The following is a 15,033-nucleotide window of genomic DNA, read 5'->3' on the forward strand; positions in this document are numbered from 1 at the left end:
TGTTTTTTCATGCAATGGGGTTGCCAGAGGTTGCCAAAAATTTATCTATTTTATTTTATATATAAGAAAAGAAACGGAATTGAGCTGTAATATTTGGCTAAAGTGTTACCACCATCATAGAGAATCTTTTGAAATGTTTACCTAAAATTCGTTGATTTTCCAGAATTTTTCGTGTTTTCGCGCCCTACAGTCCCTTAATAGGTTGAAGGTTTCTCCAACTATTTTACTGATATGTTTGTCCATTAGCCTTTGCTAATTATATTATTACTCCAAGGTCTCTTTCCGAGTTAACTTTTTGACTTCTTCACCAATTTTATAATTTATTGATATTCTATTTTTACGTTTCCCATACTCCATCATACTACACTTCTTGATATTGAAGTTCACTTCCCACTTTTGGGTCCATTTCCAGATTTTTTCCAGGTCTAACTGTAATGATTCACAATCCTCCTATGTTCTTACTTTTTTTTAGTATTTTTGCATCATCTGAGAAGAAATTCATTTAACACTCTACTCCTTCATCCATGTCATTTATATATATATGGTAAACATGATTGGAGCCAGTACCAAACCTTGTGGGACACCACTTATCATTTCTTCCCAACTCAAGCATTTGTCTCTAATTACTACCCTCATTTTTCTCCCAGTCAGGAATTCTCCCATCCATTCCAATAATTTTCCTCTGATGCCACCTATTGATTCTATTTTTCTTACTAGTTTCTTGTGTGGTACCTTATCAAATGCTTTTTGTAGGTCTAGAAAGGCACAGTCTGCCCATTCATGTGTGAATGATATTTTGATGCAGCCCAGAGGGATTTCTCCCAGTCTTCTATTTTTCTGCATGAGGGGAGGGTGAGGGGGGGGGGTCACCAATAAATAGAAGTGGCCTTCCTGTGGGTGTGCTGTGTCTTGCTGTGTTGCCCCTGACCTAGGGCAGTGGGTGGGATAAAGGGATAACACATCATCCATGAGGAACTAAGATGAGAGGGAGAAGTGTTGGATGGGAGTGAAATGGGTGGGCGTGGGTATGTACCTCCCTGGTATGGGGGAAACCCTCAGTACATAGATATTAATTCATTTATTTGCTATGGTGGAAAAAAAATTGGAAGGCCATCCATGGTTTGTGCCAGCCATATGGCTTTCTGCAACTTTTCACCTATCTCTTCCCTGTATCTTACTCACCCTATCCCTTTTCATCCTTCTGAAGCTTTTATAAACCCTGTATTCTTTGTCTCTGTACTTGAAAAAGCTAAACTAAAATATTGTACATTCAATAAAGTTGATGTTTACTTTGCCAAATCAGGTGGCAGTCACGTTCTTCAAAAACTGCATGGGATGGTTAGCACAAAGACTGCTGTCACCGCTACAAGTCACATTGCTGGCTTAAATACATATATTAGTTTAGAGAGGAGAGAGAAAGGGAAGAGAGAAAAAGGGGAGAGAGAAAGACAGGAAAAAAAGAGAGAAGGGGAGAGAGATAGAGAGAAGGGAGACAGAGGAGAGACAGAAGATACAAGTTCTTTCATATAATCTTTTTTTAATAAATTCATTATGTTCAACAAGCATCAAATTTAGTACAAAAAATGTAGCTATTTACAGAGTACTACAGACACACCAAGGGTTTGAAAGAGCTTTTTCAGGGTTTGAAGGGGGAAGGAAATATTATGTGTAGAGGGTTAGAAATGGATAGAGAGCCCAGGTATAGAAATATAATGAGAAATAGAGATATTAATGACATGTTGGATGAATTAATAAAGCTCAAAAGTGAGTATAAAATAATGTACAAAGAAGTAGCTCTGCTAAGGAAAGCCAATAAGGAGAACAATAGGGAGATAGATGACTTAGAAAAGGAATTATGTAAATTAAAGGGAGAAAATGAAAGGTTGAAAAGTGAAAATATAAATAGGAACGAGGCATTAAAAAAGGAGATAAAAGAACAAATGCAGGCAGTGACTGAAAAGGTGGAAGAAAAAATCAAAGGAAATTACTTACAAGAAATAAAGAAACAGTGGAAAGTAGAACAGGAATGTCAAAAAGTATCCTTCAAAGAAATAGTGGAGCAACAGGTCCAGAAGAATGCCAATGAAACGGTGATCCAAGTGATTAAAGAGAAAGGCAACTTAGGGACACAGGGGATAAAAAAAGATGCATTGTAATCTATGGCATTAACCACTTCCATACGGTGACGCCTACGTAGGTGGCATGAGGAGCAAGTGGGTATTCGATGATGCCGACGTCGGCATCTTGATTATATTTATTGTAGTCGTACCTATGTAATCGCCATTCTCTCTAAACTGGCTTCATCAATTTTCTATGGTTATCAAAATACACGGGTGAAAGAGAACGAACGATTGAGCACTGACTTTATTTTCTATAATGTGATTATTATGACGCAACATCGCACATCGGGTAGCTAATGCTGCCAGACGTGCTATGTGCCCCGGAGTGAAGAGGTTAAAGAGAAGCATAATGTTCCTAGATATCAGAGGGAAAAGGAGGATAAAAAAAAGATACATTGTAATCTATGGCATTAATGAGAAGCATAATGTTCCTAGATATCAGAGGGAAAAGGAGGAGAAAGAGATCGCTAAGGAAATTCTGAAAGAATTACAAGTGGAAGAACAGGGTTTAGATAAGGAAATCGAGGAGACTTATAGAATGGGTAGATAATCTAAAGAAAAACAATACAGGCCACTGAAAGTAAAGCTTAGAACACAAACAATTGCAGAGGAAGTACAATCCAAAACAATGAAATTAGCAAATAGTGAACAATACAAAAATATATGGATAACAAAAGAAATGAGTGAAGAAGAAAAAGAAAAAACTTAGAAACGAAGCGAATGAAAAAAATTAAAAAAGAACTGAAACTGAAAAGAATGATTTTTTTGGACAGTGGTGGACCTGAGGTTGAGAAAATGGTATATAAGGAAAAAGGAAACAAAGCAGGCAGAAAAAGACGAGGAGAAAAGAAAATAAAAATAGCTTATACCAATATAGATGGAATAACTTCAGGAATGAATGAATTAAATGACTATCTGGCCTTAGAAAAACCAGACATAATGGGAATAATGGAAACTAAATTAAAGTGTACTCTATCATCCAACACTGCGGGACAAGGTTTATACAATTGTTTGAAAAGATAAACAGGATGGTGGAGTATTAATCTTGACCAATAAAGATTTAAATGTAACTAAAATAACTGAAGAAAATAATGCAGATTCAATTACGATACAAGTTGAAAGCAAATATATGAAGAGTAGAAAATTTGTAGTGGTGTATGTGCCCCCCAAAACACAGTCCTGGACAGAAAGTGATCATTCCAAAATATTACATACATATACCAAAGGCTTTTCCCCCTTACACAAGGGGGTAGCCAAAAAGAAAAAGGCATAGAAACTGCTCCCACCCATTCCATTCCCTACACATTCCACTCCCTCCCCCATATCTTGCCACCTCCTGGATGACGGGTCATTCCTGCATCCTGTCCACTGCCCTGGGTCAGAAGCAGTGTCGCAAGACACAGCACATCCACAGCAAGGCCACTTCATAAATTTGGCAACCCCCCTCTCCATCACCATATGCAGAAAAGGAGAAGACAGGGAGAAATCCCTTTGGGCTGTGTCAAATTTTTTCTCATACATACTTCCTCACCCCCCATCCCCCACCCACTCCCCCTCATGCATCACAGCATCATCCATACACAACCCTTCTCCATTCACCCCTATCTTTTGTCCTCACCTGTCATTCCTCAACAGACATTCCTCTCTTTTGTAATGCCCCTTTCACCCCATCCATCCATCTCATCCTAGGACGCCCCCTCATATTCACTCCTTCCACCTCTGCATTCCACACCTCCTTTACTAATCTTTCTTCACTCATTCTCTCCATGTGTCCAAACCATCCTAATACTATCTCCCAGTTCCTTTTCCACCCCTGTTCTCCTCCTCACCTCCTCATTTCTCACTCTATCTAGCCTAGCAGCCCCTATCATACTTCTCAGACATTTCATCTCAAACACATTCAAACTCCGTCTTTCTTCCTCTCTTATGTTCCATGTTTCTGCCCTGTACAGTGCTGTTGGCACAATAACTCTTTTGTAATGCCCCTTTCACCCCATCCATCCATCTCATCCTAGGAATGCAAACTGGGAAATATTTTACAGGGAAGAAACAACAGTGGAAGAGAAATGGAATATATTGATGGAAAACTACAATGAAGGTGTAAACAGGCATGTACCAAGACAAAAGCGAGAGAGAGAGTACATTAAATGTTGGTTCAACAAAAGATGCAGTGAGGCAAAAGACAGAAGGGACAAAGCTTGGAAAAAGTGGAGAAAAGACAAAAAACAAAGCAAATGGCAAATTTATGTTAACTATAGAAATGAGTATGTCAATGTGAGAAGAGAGGAAAAAAGGAACCATGAGAAGGATATTATAGACAAATGCAAAGAGCAACCCAAACTATTCTATCGGTATGTGAATGGTAAACTTAAAAACAAACAGGAAATGGTGAAACTATGCCAAGGAAACATAGAATACACAGAAGATTTAGAGATGGCCGAAGTCATGAACAATCACTTTAAATCTGTTTTCACCAGAGAGAAAATACCAAATTGTGACATAGATAAAAACAAGAAATCTCCCCTCATGAATGAGTTTACAGCATCACTAAAGGAAATATCAGAACATCTATCAAGGCTGGATGTCAGAAAATCACATGGCCCGGATGGTATTGCAAATTGGATTCTAAAGGAGTGCAAAGAAGAACTAACAGACAAAATACACATCTTGATAAACAGCTCACTCAAAGAAGGAAAGATACCCGAGGACTGGAAAAACGCTAACATTGTACCAATACACAAAGGAGGAAACAAAGAAGAACCCACCAACTATAGGCCAGTATCACTAACAAGCACCATAGCCAAAATTTGTGAGAAAATAATCAAGAATAGATGGGTAAAACACCTGGAAGACAATGACATATTAAACCCAAGACAATTCGGATTCAGGCAAGGAAGATCATGCTCCACAAACTTAATATGCTTTTACTCAAGACTAATAGACATAGTGCAAGAAAGAAATGGATGGGCTGATTGTGCATTCCTAGACTTGCAAAAAGCCTTTGACAAAGTACCACACAGAAAACTACTAAAAAAACTGGAACACATAGGAGGAATACAAGGAAACCTACTAAAATGGATAGAGGACTTTCTGACTGGTAGAAAGATGAGAGTAGTGCTCAGAGAAAAATATCCAGATTGGAAAGAGGTGATCAGTGGAGTACCGCAAGGATCTGTGCTGGCACCAATAATGTTTGCTATCTATATGAATGACATGGACAAGGACGTGAACTGCTACATGAGCTTCTTTGCCGATGATGCCAAACTGCTAAGGAAAATAGAAACTGATGAAGACTGTGAAGCACTGCAAGAAGACCTAAATAGGGTATGGAACTGGAGTCAGAAATGGGAAGTGGACTTTAATACTAAGAAGTGTAGCATAATGGAGTTTGGAAAAAGCAAAAACAGAATATCAGGAAAATATACAATTGGAACCAAAGAAGTAAAGAAAGTAGGATCCGAAAAAGATTTGGGAGTAATTATCACGAACGACTTGTCCTATGATATACAGATTAACAAAATTGTCAGGGAGACTTACAACTTGCTAAGATCAATAAAAGTGGCATTTACATACTTGGACGAAGACATGATAAAAAAAATATTGGTTACATTGATAAGGCCTAGATTAGAGTATGCGGCGACATTGTGGTCCCCCAGTACCAAAAAGAATATAAAGAAAATAGAAAGAATCCAAAGAGCAGCTACAAAAATGGCACCTGCACTTGCAAACCTATCATACGAGGAGAGATTGGCTAAACTGGAGTTACCGACACTGGAGCAAAGAAGAGAGAGAGGTGACCTATTGACCATCTACAGAATCATGAGAGGCACAGAGGTACTCGATAGAGAGAACTTACTTAACTGGGACAAAAGAAACACAAGGGGACATGGAAAGAAAATAAAAAAACATAGCTATAGAAGAGAACTGAAGAAAAACAGTTTTCCTCATAGAGTTTTGGACACTTGGAACAAACTGGACAATGAAATAGTATGCGCAAAAACCATTCATGAGTTTAAAAACAAACTAGACACTGCAAGATACAAAGGCGGGACATCACGAGCATAGCTCCCCTTCCCGCAAAATACAACTAGGTAAATATAACTTCCTCTTAGCATCCATTCCCAGATGTCTATTTCTCATTACATTTTTTAATCCACCAAGACATTTACTTGCTTCTCTCAATCTACGTTCTACCTCCACCCCATTCCTCCCTTTCCTGCCACATTTGCACCCAAGTATCTAAAACTATCCACTTCCTCCAGTCTCTCACCCTTAATGCTCACTTCCAGCCTGCTGTCACTCTCTCCCCTTGTATACCTCATCACCTTACTTTTGCCCACATTTATCTTCTGCTTCCTTCTTTCACACACCTCAAACTCTAACTTCCTCAATCCCTCCTCTGATCCTGCTACAAGTGCAGTGTCATCAGCAAACAACAACTGGCTTATTTCCAACTTTTCTTCATTTTCTTTTACCATCTCCAACCCTGACCCACTACCCTTGCATTCACCTCTTGCACCACCCCATCCATGTATAGATTGAACTGCCAGGGCGACATAACACATCCCTGACAAAGTCCCACCTTTACCTCAAACCATTCACTCTCTCCATTTCTAATCCTAACACAAGCTTTACTACATGCATACATATACCAAAGGCTTTTCCCCCCATACATAGGGGGTAGCCAAAAAGAAAAAGGCATAGAAACCACTCCCACCCATTCCATTCCCTACATATTCCACTCCCCTCCACCCTCCCTCTTATCTTGGCACCTCCTGGATGATGGGTCATCCCTGTATCCTGTCCACTGCCCTGGGTCAGAAGCAGTGTCGCAAGACACATCACATCCACAGTAAGGCTGCTTCATAAACTCGGCGATGCCCCCTCTCTGTCCCCCCACGCAGAAAAGGAGAGGACAGGGAGAAATCCCTTTGGCCTGCATCAAATTTTTCTCATAAATACTTCCTCACCCCCCATCCCCCACCCTTTTCCATTCACCTCTATCTTCTGTCCTCTATCGTCCTTCCTCATCAGACATTCCTCTCTTTTATGATGCCCCTTTCACCCCATCCATCCATCTCATCCTAGGCCACCCCCTCATATTCACTCCTTCCACACCTCTTTTACTAATCTTTCTTCACTCATTCTTTCCATGTGTCCAAACCATCCTAATACTCTTTCATCAACCCTATCTCCCAGCTCCCTTTCCACCCCTGTTCTCCTCCTCATTTCTCACTCTATCTAGCCTAGTTACCCCTATCATACTTCTCAGACATTTCATCTCAAAACACATTCAAACTCCTCTCTTCCTCTTATGTTCCATGTTTCTGCCCCATATAGTGCTGTTGGCACAATAACTCCTTCATATAACCTCCTCTTAGCATCCATTCCCAGATGTCTATTTCTCATTACACATTTTAATCCACCAAGGCATTTACTCGCTTCTCTAAATCTACATTCTACCTCCACCCCCACTCCTCCCTTTCCTGCCACATTCACACCCAAGTATCTAAAACTATCCACTTCCTCCAGTCTCTCACCCTCAACTTCTTCACTCCAGGGCACATCGCACGTCTGGCAGCATTAGCTGCCCGACGTGCGATGTTGCGTCATAATAATCGCATTATAAAAAATAAAGTCAGTGCTCAATCGTTCATTCTCATTCAGCCGTGAATTTTGATAGCCATAGAAAATATGATGAAGACAGTTTAGAGAGAATGGAGGTTACGTAGGCACGACTACAATAAATACAATCAAGACACTGACGTCGGCATCATTGCGTACCCACTTGCTCCTCATGACGCCTACGTAGGTGTCACTGTATGGAAGTGGATAATGCTCACTTCCAGCCTGCTGTCACTCTCTCCCCCTGCACATCTTATCATCTAACATTTGCCCACATTTATCTTCTGCTTCCTTCTTTCAAACACCTTCTCACACTCTGTCACTAACTTCCTCAATCCTCAAGCTCTACTATTCTCATGAAAACTCTTGACTGCTCTTAACAGCTTTCCTCCTATCCCATATATCTACAGTACCTCCCACAGTGCCTTCCTGTCTACCCTGTTGTAAGCCTTTTCCAGATCCATAAAAGCCCAAAAAACATCCTTTCTCATGTATCTGTCTTACCACAAAAATCTGATCTACACATCCCCTACCTGTCCTAAAACCACACTGTTCCTCAACAATTACTCCCTCTGTTCCTCTCCTAATCCTCTCAATCAAGACCCTCCCATAAGCCTTCCCAACTACACTCAACAAGCTGATCCCTCTGAAACTACTATACTCACATTTGTCCCCCTTTCCCTTGTAAACTGGAACTATACAGGTACTCCTTCAGTCCCCCGGCACTCTACCCTCTCTTAAACAAATATTAAATATATTCACCAGCCAGTCCACCATAACTGTACCTCCTTTCTTTAGACATTCTGCATGGCATCCATCCAGACAAAGGTGCCTTACCTGCACTCATCATCTTAACAGCTGCTTTCACTTCATTTTTCCCTATTTTTCCTCCATAATCCTCACTCATCACTCTCTTTTTCTTAGCGCTTCCCACTGCAATTACCTTTCCCTCCCTATCCTCCTTCACATTTAGCAACTCCCTAAAATACTCTGCCCACCTTCCTCTTACTGCTTTCTCTTCCATTATCATCTCTACATCTGAACCTTTTACCTTTTCTTCTCTACTTGATTCACCTCCTCTTCCTCTCTTAATTTCTTTCCAAAATATCTTTTTATTACTTTCAAAATTTTCTGTCATACTCTTACCCCATTACATATCTGCACTCCTCTTTGCTTCCTTTATCTTATGCTTAACTTCCCTTCTCTTTACTTTGTACCTCTCATACGATTCCCTCGTCCTAATCTGTAGCCAATCTATGAATGCCTGTTTCTTCTCTTCTACACCCTTCTTTGCTTCCTCATCCCACCACTCACTACCCTTCCTTCTATTTCATCCCACCCTCCTTGTTCCACATACCATCTTTGCACACCTTATGACTCCCTCCTTGAACCATCCCCATTCCTCCTACACTCCTAGTCCTACTCTATCCTTCACTCCCTCCCACTCCTCTCTCAGCTTATTCTTATACTCATTCTCATTTTCTTTCTCATTTAAGCAGTTCAATCAAAGTACCTCCCTACCTTCTGTCCTTTTCCTTTTTCTCCACCTATTCTCCACTCTCATTTTACCTTCCACCAGGAAATGATCTGATATTCCCCCACTCTCTCCCCTTACAACATGTACATCCTTAACTCTTCCTACCATACTCCTGGTCACCACTATATAGTCCATTAACCCCTTCCATACGGTGCCGCCTACGTAGGCGTTATGAGGAGCAAGTGGATTCGCGACGCTGCCATATCGGCGTCTTGATTATATTTATTGTAGTCGCCCCTGTGTTTTTACATTCTCTCAAATGTGCCCTGAATCCCATTCTCTGTGGTTTTCAAAATTCGCGGGTGAAAGAGAGAACGATCGATATAAGCGGTGGCTATATTTTATGATGCGAGTATTATTACGACACGTCGTACGGCTGGCATTGGCTGCTGCCCGCGAGATTTAAGTCCCGTAGTGAAGTGGTTAACGCTCTATCTGCCACCCTTCCATCCACCACCCTCTCCCATGTGTACTTATGCTTGACTTTCTTCCTAAACACTGTATTTGCTATCATCAACTCTCTTTCAAGACACATCTCCACCATGAATTCTCCACTACCATTTATACCTGGAACTCCATACTTCCCAATACAAAATATGAACTAACTAATATACTGAAGGACAGAGGAAATATAGTAATTATGGGTGACTTCAATTCAAAAGAAATATGTTGGGAGGAAATGACAGTGAAGGGTGGAGAGGAACTCTGGGGCAACATCCTGCTCGACATGACCATCGAATACAAAATGACTCAGTGGATAAGGGAAAATACCAGTTACAGAGGTAGTGAAGAACCATCAAGGCTGGACTTAATACTTACGACAGAGCCTGAAATTGTCTACAAAATTTATTACAAAACTCCGATAGGAAAGAGTGACCATGTACTAATAGAATTTGAGTTGAAAGAGTAAATGGATCAAGGTAGAAATGATAAACATAAAAAAGGAAGACTAATATACAAAACAAATTTTGAGAAACTCATAAAAAACTTTTGCAATGCAAACTGGGAAAAATTCCTAAATGAAGAAACAGGGATGGAAGAGGAATGGAATATACTAAAAGAAATTTATAATGAGGGAGTGAATAAATACGTACCACAATAAAAAAAGGAAAGAACATACATAAAAACCTGGTACAACAGAAAATGTAGTGAAGCAAAGGATAAAAGAGACAACGCTTGGAAGAAATAGACAAAAGACAAGAAAACAAGCAAATGCCTAATGTACATCAAACTAAGAAATGATTATGTAAAAATATGCAGAGATGAAAAAAAATAATGCAAGGAAGAACCCAAACTATTTTACAGGTATGTAAATGGCAAACTGAAGAATAAACAAGAAATAGAAAAACTGCGGCAGGGTAAATACAAATATACAGAAGAACTGGAAACGGCTGAAATTATGAACCACTTCAAATCAGTATTCACAATAAAAAACTCACCTGTGAGAAAATTGAGAGATATCCCCCTCAATGAAAGAAATAATTGTAACACAGAAGGAAATCAGTGACCAAATCAAAACCCTTGATGTCAGAAAATCACATGGTCCAGACAGAATTGCAAATTGGATACTGAAATAATGCATGGAGGAATTAACAGATAAAATATACAATATAATTCTCACTTCAAGAAGGAAAGGTCCCACAGGACTGGAAGAATGCAAATATTGTACCGATTTATAAGGGAGGAAACAAGGAAGATCCAACAAATTACTGACCGGTCTCCCTGACAAGCACAGTAGCAAATATTTGTGAAAAGGTAATAAAAAATAGATGGGTTAAACATTTGGAAGAAAAAACTATACTGAATCCAAATCAATTTGGATTCAGACAAGGAAGATCATGTACAACAAACTTGATCTGCTTCTACTTGAGATTAATAGATATAATACAAGAGAGAGATGGTTGGGCAGACTGTGCCTTTCTGGACCAACAAAAGGCATTTGATAAAGTACCACACATGTAACTAATAAAGAAAATAAAGAAAATAGAGTCAATAGGTGGCATCAGAGGAAAATTATTGGAATGGATGAAAGACTTCCTGACTGGGAGGAAAATGAGAGTAGTAATTAGAGATAAATTCTCAAATTGGGAAGAAATGATAAGTGGTGTCCCGCAGGGAACAGTACTGGCCCCGATCATGTTTGCCATATACATAAATGACATGAATGAAGGAATAGAGTGTTATATGAATTTCTTTGCATACATACATACATATACCAAAGGCTTTTTCCACCTTACATGTGATGTAGCCAAAAAACAAAGGCATAAAAACCATTCCCACCCATTCTATCCCTAATACACTCCAATCCCCTCCACCCTCCCTCTTATCTTGGCACCTACTGGATGATGGGTCATCCCTGCATCTTGTCCACTGACCTGGGTCAGAATCAGAGACTCAAGACACAGCACATCCACAGCAAGGCCGCTTCATTAAATCGGCGACCCCCCTCTCCGTCCCCTTATGCAGAAAAGAAGATGGGGAGAAATCCCTTCAGGCTGCGTCAAATTTTTCTCATATATACTACCTCACCTCCCATCCATTCCACCTCATGCATCACATCATCATCCATATACAACCATTTTCCATTCACCCGTCTTCTGTCCTTTCCCGTCCTTCCTCAACAGACATTCCCCTCTTCCCCAAAGCCCCTTTCATCCCATCCATCCATCTCATCCTAGGTCGCCCCTTCATATTCACTCCTTCCACCTCTGCTTTCCATACCTCTTTCACTAGCTTTTCTTCACTCATTCTTTCCATGTGTCCAAACCATCCCAATACTCTTTCATCCACCCTATCTCCCAGCTACCTTACCACCCCCATTCTCCTTCTCACCTCCTCATTTCCCACTCTGTCCAGCATAGTAACCCCCATCATACTTCTCAGACACCTCATCTCAAACACATTCAAACTCCTTTTCTCTTCCTCTCTTATGTTCCATGTTTCTGCCCCATACAGTGCTGTCAGGACAATCACTCCTTCATACAATCTCCTCTTAGCATCCATTCCCAAATGTCTATTTCTCATTCCACTTTTTTATCCACCAAGGCATTTACTCACTTCTCTCAATCTACATTCTACCTCCACCTCCACTCCTCCCTTTCCTGCCACATTTGCATCCAAGTATCTAAAACTATCCACTTCCTCCAGTTGCCCTTAATGCTAACTTCCAGTCTGCTGCCACTTTCATCCCTTGTACATCTCATCACCTTACTTTTATCCACATTTCTCTTCAACTTTCTTCTTTCACACACTCTCCTAAACTCTCTAATTTCCTCAATCCCTCCTCTGATCCTGCTGCAAGCGCCGTGTCATTCGCAAACAATAGCTGGCTCACCTCCCACTTTTCTCCATTTTCTTTAACCATCTCCAATCCCTGAGCCACCACCCTTGCATTTCCTCTTGCACTACCCATCCATGTATACATTGAACAGCCAAGGCGACAACACATCCCTGACTAAGTCCCACCTTTCCTTCGAACCACTCAATCTATTTCTAATCCTGACACATGCTCCACTACTCTCATAAAAACTCTTGACAGCTCCTAAAAGCTTTCTTCCTAGTCCTATCCCATATATCTGCAAAACCTCCCAGTGCCTTCCTGTCTCCCCTGTCATAAGCCTTTTCCAGATCCATAAAAGTCCAAAAAACATTCTTACCTTTTCCTATAGCTTTCTCACATATCTGTCTAGCCACAAAAATCTGATCTATGCAACCTCTACCTGTCCGAATTCCACACAGTTCCTCACCAATTACTCCTTCTGTTCCTCTCCTAATCCTCTCAATCAAGATCCTCCCATAAGCCTTCCCAACTACATTTAACAAGCTAATCCCTCTGAAACTACTACACTCACACTTATCCCCATTTCCCTTGTAGAGTGGAAGTATAAGGGCACTCCTCCAGTCCCTGGCACTCTACCTTCTCTCCAACAAACATTAAATAACTTCACCAACCAGTCCACCATCACTGTCCCTCCTTTTTTTTTTTTTAGACATTCTGCATGGCATCCATCCAGACCAGGTGCCTTACCTGCTCTCATCATCTTAACAACTGCCTTCACTTTATCCTCCCTTATTTCTCCTCCATTCTCCTCACTCATCACTCTCATTTTCTTAGCAATTCCAACTGCAACTATCTTTCCTTCCATATCCTCCTTCACATTTAGCAGCTCCCTAAAATACTCTACCCATCTTCCTCTTACTGCCTTCCTTCCATTATGATCTCTCCATCTGCACCTTTTATCTTTTCTTCTCTACTTGATTTGCCTCCTTTTCCTCTCTTAATTTCTTTCCAAAACATCTTTTTATTACTTTCAATTTCTTTGTCATACTCTTACCCCATTTCACATCTGCTCTACTCTTTGCCTCCTTTACCTTTTGCTTTACTTCTCTTCTCTTTTTGTTTGTACCTCTCATATGACTCCCTCGTCCTATTTTATAACCAGTCTGTGAAAGCTCGCTTCTTCTCTTCTACAACCTTTGGTTCCTCATCCCGCCACTCACTACCCTTCCTTCTATTTCCTCCCATCTTTCTTGTTCCACATACCATCTTTGCACACTTTGTGACTCCCTCCTTGAATCATCCCCATTCCTCCTCCACTCTTAGTTCTACTCTATCCTTCACTCCCTCCCACTCCTCTCTCAGCTTCTTCTTGTACTCCTCCTTCTCATTTAAAGAGTTCACCCTAAGCACCTCCCTAGCTTTTGTCCTTTTCCTCTTTCTCCACTATCAACTTACCTTCCACCAAAAAATGATCTGATATTCCTCCATTCTCCCCTTAGAACATGTACATCCTTAACTCTTCCTATTGTACTCCTATCTACCACTACATAGTCCATTAATGCTCTATCTACCACCCTTCCCTCCACCACCCTCTCCCATGTGTACTTATGTTTTACTTTCTTCTGAAACACTGTATTTGCTATCATCAACTCTCTAGATACATCTCCACCATCAACTCTCCACTACGATTCTTTCGTGGAACTCCACATTTCCCAACCACTCTGTCAATTGGTTAATTTCCTACCCTAGCATTAAGGTCTCCCAATACAACTACATTGACGTTCCTCCCCAATCCCTATATGTACTCATTTAAATTTATCCAAAAAGCCTCCCTTTCTTCTACACTCTTCTCACTACCAGGCCCATATGCACTTACAAAAACCCACATCTCCTTTCCCAGTTTCACCTTCATCCACATTAACCTTGAAGAAACCTCCTTCCACTCCACTACACGTTTACCTATCTCTTCACTTACTAGTATAGCCACCCCTTCTCTCCCTCTCTTCACTCCTGAGAACCTCCCAAACTCACACTCGCCCTTCCCTCTCATCTTAGTTACACTCAAAGCCAACACATCCATCTTTCTTCTCAAAAACATACTATCTCTTCCCTTTTACTCTCATCTGTACCACATCCACACACATTAAAAGACCCAAACTTTAGGGTGCTGGTTGGAAACTCCTAGACCCCTCTTATGCCTTTACTTTTTTTAGGAATGTCCCCTTTGGGGCTACAGGGAGAAGGATGCCTGGTCCCAATCCCTGTCCCATTTTTCTCGCCTGTTATGATCCAAATGGGCATACTTGGTGGCAGTATTCTTTTCCCCCCAGCACAGGGTAGGCAGAGGAAATGGAATTCAGAGAAATGGTAAAGGACAGCAACAAGGGGTTGGGGGACAGCATAATGGAGGGACAGTAGCAATATAATAAAAGTTTCATAATTTCTCTGTGAGCAGAGTCCTCCTCTATCAC

General features: G+C 40.7%; 1 protein-coding gene across 6 annotated transcripts in view; it reads right to left on the minus strand.

The window, feature by feature from the left end:
* LOC143027242 (SPRY domain-containing SOCS box protein 3) overlaps positions 1 to 15,033 on the minus strand; it is a 97,191-nt gene that overhangs the window by 40,467 nt on the left and 41,691 nt on the right. The gene's annotated exons all lie outside the window — the stretch shown is intronic.

This window comes from Oratosquilla oratoria, chromosome 1 (genome assembly GCF_046742065.1).
Source record: "Oratosquilla oratoria isolate Oo_2021 chromosome 1, ASM4674206v1, whole genome shotgun sequence".
Lineage (NCBI taxonomy): Eukaryota > Metazoa > Arthropoda > Malacostraca > Stomatopoda > Squillidae > Oratosquilla > Oratosquilla oratoria.